The sequence below is a fragment of the Sus scrofa genome, unplaced genomic scaffold (genome assembly GCF_000003025.6).
Source record: "Sus scrofa isolate TJ Tabasco breed Duroc unplaced genomic scaffold, Sscrofa11.1 Contig928, whole genome shotgun sequence".
Taxonomy (NCBI): domain Eukaryota; kingdom Metazoa; phylum Chordata; class Mammalia; order Artiodactyla; family Suidae; genus Sus; species Sus scrofa.
In genome coordinates, this window is record NW_018085351.1 from 33,880 (window position 1) to 39,549 (window position 5,670).

A 5,670-nucleotide genomic window follows, 5' to 3' on the forward strand; every position below is an offset into this window, starting at 1 on the left:
CCTAAGAACTTGTCTTGGGTCACACAGATAATGAGTAGAACAGAGGGATTTAAAATTAAATGGAGTGTCTCTGAAGCCCATGCACTGACCACGTCCATGTTTCCTTCCACTTCAGAGAGTCTAAGCCGAGGTTCAGAGCTCTGTTTCCTAAGGTATATCTTTTAACTACTTCCTGTTTCCTGACTAAGAATGTAACCCAACACTCTGATTTTATGTCTCCTTTAGAGATGAAGGGAAATAAATTATAAGCATGAAGGAGGAAGTAGATAGTAAAACAAAATCAAGGAACAGGGCAAAGAAAGAGAGAGAACTGTCCTGGATCACTGTGTGTCAACAAGTTCTGTGACTTCCACCTATGGTCTCAGATAACTTCCTATGACTTTTTTTTTTCTTTGAGGGACACACCTGCAACATATGGAAACTTTCCCAGTCTAGGGGTCAAATCACGACTGCAGCTGATGACCTATAGCACAGCCACAGCAACTCAAGATCCAAGCAGTGTCTGCGACCTACAGCAGAGTTCGCAGCAACGCCGGACCCTTAACCCAATGGGGAAGACCAGTGGTTGTACCCCCGTCCTCATGGATACTAGTCTGGTTCATTATCGCTAAGGCACAATGGGAACTCCACTTCCTATAACTTATGCAGCAGGTGACACCTTCTACTCGCCAATGTGGTCTTATAGGAATCCCAAAAGGAAGAGCATAGTAAACAGTGGGTCTCTGGCAGCAGTGACAGAAAAGAGAAATATCAAGTTGGACTGACAGATGAAAATATGTCTAGATGCCCTGTGAATGGAGTCTGAATTTTGCATTCAAATCTGACTCCACCCCTTTCTATCCAAGACTATATTTACATACAAGTACATATAAATGTATTCCTGTCCTTACCTGTAAAATAATGATAGTGAAGGTTGTTCTTTTTTCGGGGAGGTTATATAGAAAAAAGTTAACAAGTAACCTTAAAAAATCCTATCTCAGTGTTCCCATTGTGGTTCAGAGGGTTAAGAACATGGCACAGTGTCCACGAGGATGCAGGATGGATTCCTGGCCTCACTTGGTGGGTTAAGGATCTAGCAGGTCGCAGATGCAGCTCTGATCTGGTGTTGCTGTGGCTATGGCCCAGCTTGCAGCTGTGGCTCTGACTTGATTCCTAGACAGGGAACTTCCATATGCTGCAGGTGCAGCCATAAAAAGAAAAAAAAAATACTTATCTCAGAGTCTGGCACTAGGAAACCCTACATAAAATGTTCATGATATTGTGATGAATGTCATCATTTCCATCATTGTCATCATCACCTTCATGATCATTTTGGTGATTATCAGACAGTATAGAAGGAAATATTTCCTGCTGTGGTGGGAGAGATGTCTACAGGTGCTAGAATCAGTGCAGGATGAAAATAACATTGTTTGTGATATCATATGGTATTTGCCTTTGTCTTTCTGGCTCATTTCACTCAGTATGATATTCTCTAGTTCCATCCATGATGCTGCAAATGGCATTATGTCATTCTTTTTATGGCTGAGTAGTATTCCATTGTGTATATATACCACATCTTCCGAATCCAATCATCTGTCGATGGCCAGCACAAATGAACATCTCCTCAGAAAAGAAAATCATGGACTTGGAAAACAGACTTGTGGCTTCCTGGTGGGAGGGGGAGGGAGTGGGAGGGATTGGGAGCTTGGGCTTTTCAGACACAAATTAGAATAGATTTAAAAGGAGATCCTGCTGAATAGCATTGAGAACTATGTGTAGATACTCATGTTGCAACAGAACAAAGGGTGGGGGAAAAATGTAATTGTAATGTATACATGTAATGATAACCTGACCCCCTTGCTGTACAGTGGGAAAATAAAAAAAAAAAATAACATTGTTTGTGAGAGTTCCTGCACCCCCAACAGAACCAGGATTTAAACCTCATAGATCTCTAGCTGAAACATTGGATACTGATTCCCTCCCCTATAGCTGTCCTGCTTATCTCAGTGATAAAGGGAAAAAAATGCTCCTACAGCCTGTCTTCCATCCAGTTTCTCCCTGGGCACTCACCGGCTGCTCTGCATCTCTGCTGGGGCATGAGCAAAGACTGATGATCCCAAAACCCCTCTCTTGCCTGGTAAGCAATGAAAACTCAAGCACTGTTCTCAGGACTAGCATGGGTCCTCTGATGCAGGCAATGGATGACTCTGGGAAGAGAACATATAGGTATGAATCCCACTGGACTGGAACCAGAAACTGAGGAGCTGGAAGGCAAAAGTGATTATTTACCTTTGTGGGACCTGGGGGGCTCAATGCTCAGAAGCTCATAATTAGCCAAATAGGTCCAGGTCCTCCCAGCCTCTGAGGACTTGCTGATATTAGCGAAAGCAGGAAAGGAGAAAAGGGGCTATCCTTGGAAGAGTTTGGAACCTTCCTCATCTTAGGAGAAAGCTCAAATTTATGACTCACTTCTGACTTCCAAATTATAGGGATTCTTATAAAAATAACACATATTCTATCAATTAAAAACATATAATGAATTTGGGTTTAGTAGATGCAAACTAGTGCCTTTGGAATGGATAAGCAATGAGGTCCTGCTGTATAGCACTGGGAACTACATTTAATCACTTATGATGGAGCATGATGGAGGATAATGTGAGAAAAAGAATGTATATATGCATGTGTGACTGGGTCACTTTTCTGTAGAGTAGCAAATTGACAGAACACTGTAAACCAGCTATGATGGAAAAGATAAAAATCATTTAAAAAGATAAATAAATAAATAAATAAGTTAAATATGCCTTAAATCTGCAAATCCATTAACTAATAATGAAATTTAGAGAGAATTAGGTCTTTTACATTCAGAATTAGATATATTTTCTTTTTTTTTCAGTTAAGATTTACATGTCCAAGGAGAACTTCCTATTTTTCTTTTGACTGTCCTGGTTGACAACGTATATTTTAGCAGTGGAAATAGATGTGGGCATTGGAGGTGGATATTTCTTGCTATTTTGAATGACAGCCCATTTTTTCATTTTTCTGCTGAGTTGATATATATTGGTACATTAGACAACTTCCTATTTTCATATACTTATCAGGGAGTTAACTGTTTGATTATATACTTCAGGAAATCTCACAGAAGTATACATTCAAAATGTAGGCCAGTAATATGGAGAACAGTATGGAGCTTCTTTAAAAAACTAAAAAGAGCGTTAGCGTGTGATCATGAAGTCCCATTCCTGGGCATTTATCCAGAGAAAACCATAATTTGAAAATGTACATGCACCCATATGTTCATAGCAGCTCTATTTACAGTAGCCATGGAAGAAACCTAAATGTAATCAGTAGATAAATTGGTAAAGATGTGGTATATATATATACACACATATATATATATACATATATTTTGTGTTTGTGTGTGTGTGTATACACACACATGCACACATGCAATGGAATATTACTCAGCCATAAAAAATAATGAAATAATGCTATTTGCAGCAACATGGCTCAACCTAGAGATTTTTATACTGAGTGAAACATGACAGACAGAGAAAGACATATACCATATGATATCACTTCTATGTTGAATCTAAAAAAAAGGATAAAAATGATCATATTTACAAAACAGAAGTAGACTCACAGATAGAGAAAACAACCTTATCTTTACTAAAGGGGATGGGAGATAGATTAGGAGTTTGTTAAAAATGCATACTACCATATATAAAATAAATAACCAGTGAGGACCTACTATATAACATGTGGAATTATACTCAATATTTTGTAATAACCTATAAAAGGAAAGAATCTGAAAATGGATGGATATATGTATATGTATAACTGAATCACTTTGCTGTGCACTTGAAGCTACCACAACACTGTACATCAACTATTCTTCCATAAAATAAACAATAAATAAGTAAAATGTAGGTGGGAACTGCCACCATATCAATGCTTGACTAGAAGAGGATATGATTTCAAGTTTGCTCATATGGCAAAGGCAGGATCCAGTTCCTCTTGGACAACTGGCCATAGGCATCCCTCAGTTTCTTGCCACATGGACTTAATCTACTGGACCTCTGAAATATGTGAGAGCTGAAAGCAGAAGAGGGCTAGCAGGCTGAAAGTCTGATTATTTACTCACTAATGTTGGAATAACACATGGATAATTTTCCAAATACATTTCATTGCATGGAAGTCACTAGCTCTAGTCAACACCCACAAAACTTTGCCTATAAAAGGTCATTAATACAGATGTGGGAGTACCTGTTGTGGCTCAGCGGGTTGTGAACCTAAGCTGTATCCATGAGGAGGTGGGTTCAATCCCTGGGCTCTCTCAGTGGGTTAAAGGATCTGGCATTGCCATGAGCTGTGGCATAGTTCACAGGCGTGGCTTGGATCTGGCACTACAGTGGCTGTGGCATAGGCTGGCAGCTGCAGCTCTTATTTGACCCCCAGCCTGGGAACTTCCATATGCCACATGTGCAGCCCTGAAAAGAAAAACAGGTGAAAGAGCTAATTGGGAGCATCTTAGAAGCTGCTCATCACAAAGATTTCATCCTCTATCAGGAATTTGGGCTCTAAGCACCAGACTATAGAGATGTCTCTCTGCTTTTCAACATAGTACCCAGCTCTTTGGAGTTCCCTAGTGGCTCAGCAGGTTAAGAAACCAGCACAGTCTGGGAGTTCCCATCATGGTGCAGTGGAACCAAATCCAACTAGGAACCATGGGGTTGTGGGTTCGGTCCCTTGCCTCACTCAGTAGGTTAAGGATCTGGCATTGCCATGAGCCATGGTGTAGCCACAGACGTGGCTTGTATCTGGCTTTGTTGTGGCTCTGGCTTAGGCAGACAGCAATAGCTCTGATTTGACCCCTAGCCTGAGAACCTCCATATGCCAAGGGTGTAGCCCTAAAACAACAAAAAGACAAAAAAAAAGAAAAGAAAAGAAAAAAGAAAAGAAAATAAACCAGCACTGTCACTGCTGTGGCACAAGTATGATCCTTGGCCTGTGAACTTTTGCATGCCATGTGTGTGGCCAAAAAAAAAAAAAAAAAAGAGGCAAATATAGTATAGTTCCCAATGCTTCATAACACCAACTTCTCAAAAAAAACTTTACTGGAGAATAACTTATACATGAAAGAATTTGTTCTATTGTAGGTATTTCTGCAGATCCCACCATGCTGCCCTGGCTATGTCATAAGAAGTCTCCCTGGTTTCTCTTAAATAGAGAAGTCTCCCAAGCCTTTCCATTGTTGGAAATAAGTGTCACATACCCTTGGAAAGACTTCTTGCTTATCTCAAGGTGAACCACCTATAGAATAACATAGAGATGCTGAAATGTTCACTGCTGTCTCAGTAAAACTGATCAGCAGTGATCCTGGAGTGAATAATTTGCATGGTGATGATAATTATGGGGCCATCCTCATGTCCTGAAGTTCAAAGTCTTCACAGTAGTTGGACTCATTTAGAATTTAAACTTTTTGTGCCATCACAATTCAAGTAAATTTTAATTTTGAAATTACCTAATCTTTTTGTGTATTTTAGTAAGTTTTTTTGCATGTGGGAGGGGGTGTAGAGATGTAGAGAGTTCATAATATGCTTGTTTATGTTTTCTCGATTAGAGCTATATGTTGAAAGAGACATTTAAACTCTTAAAGAAAAAAACAACAGAGTCGTTTTCTCTTTGCCAACA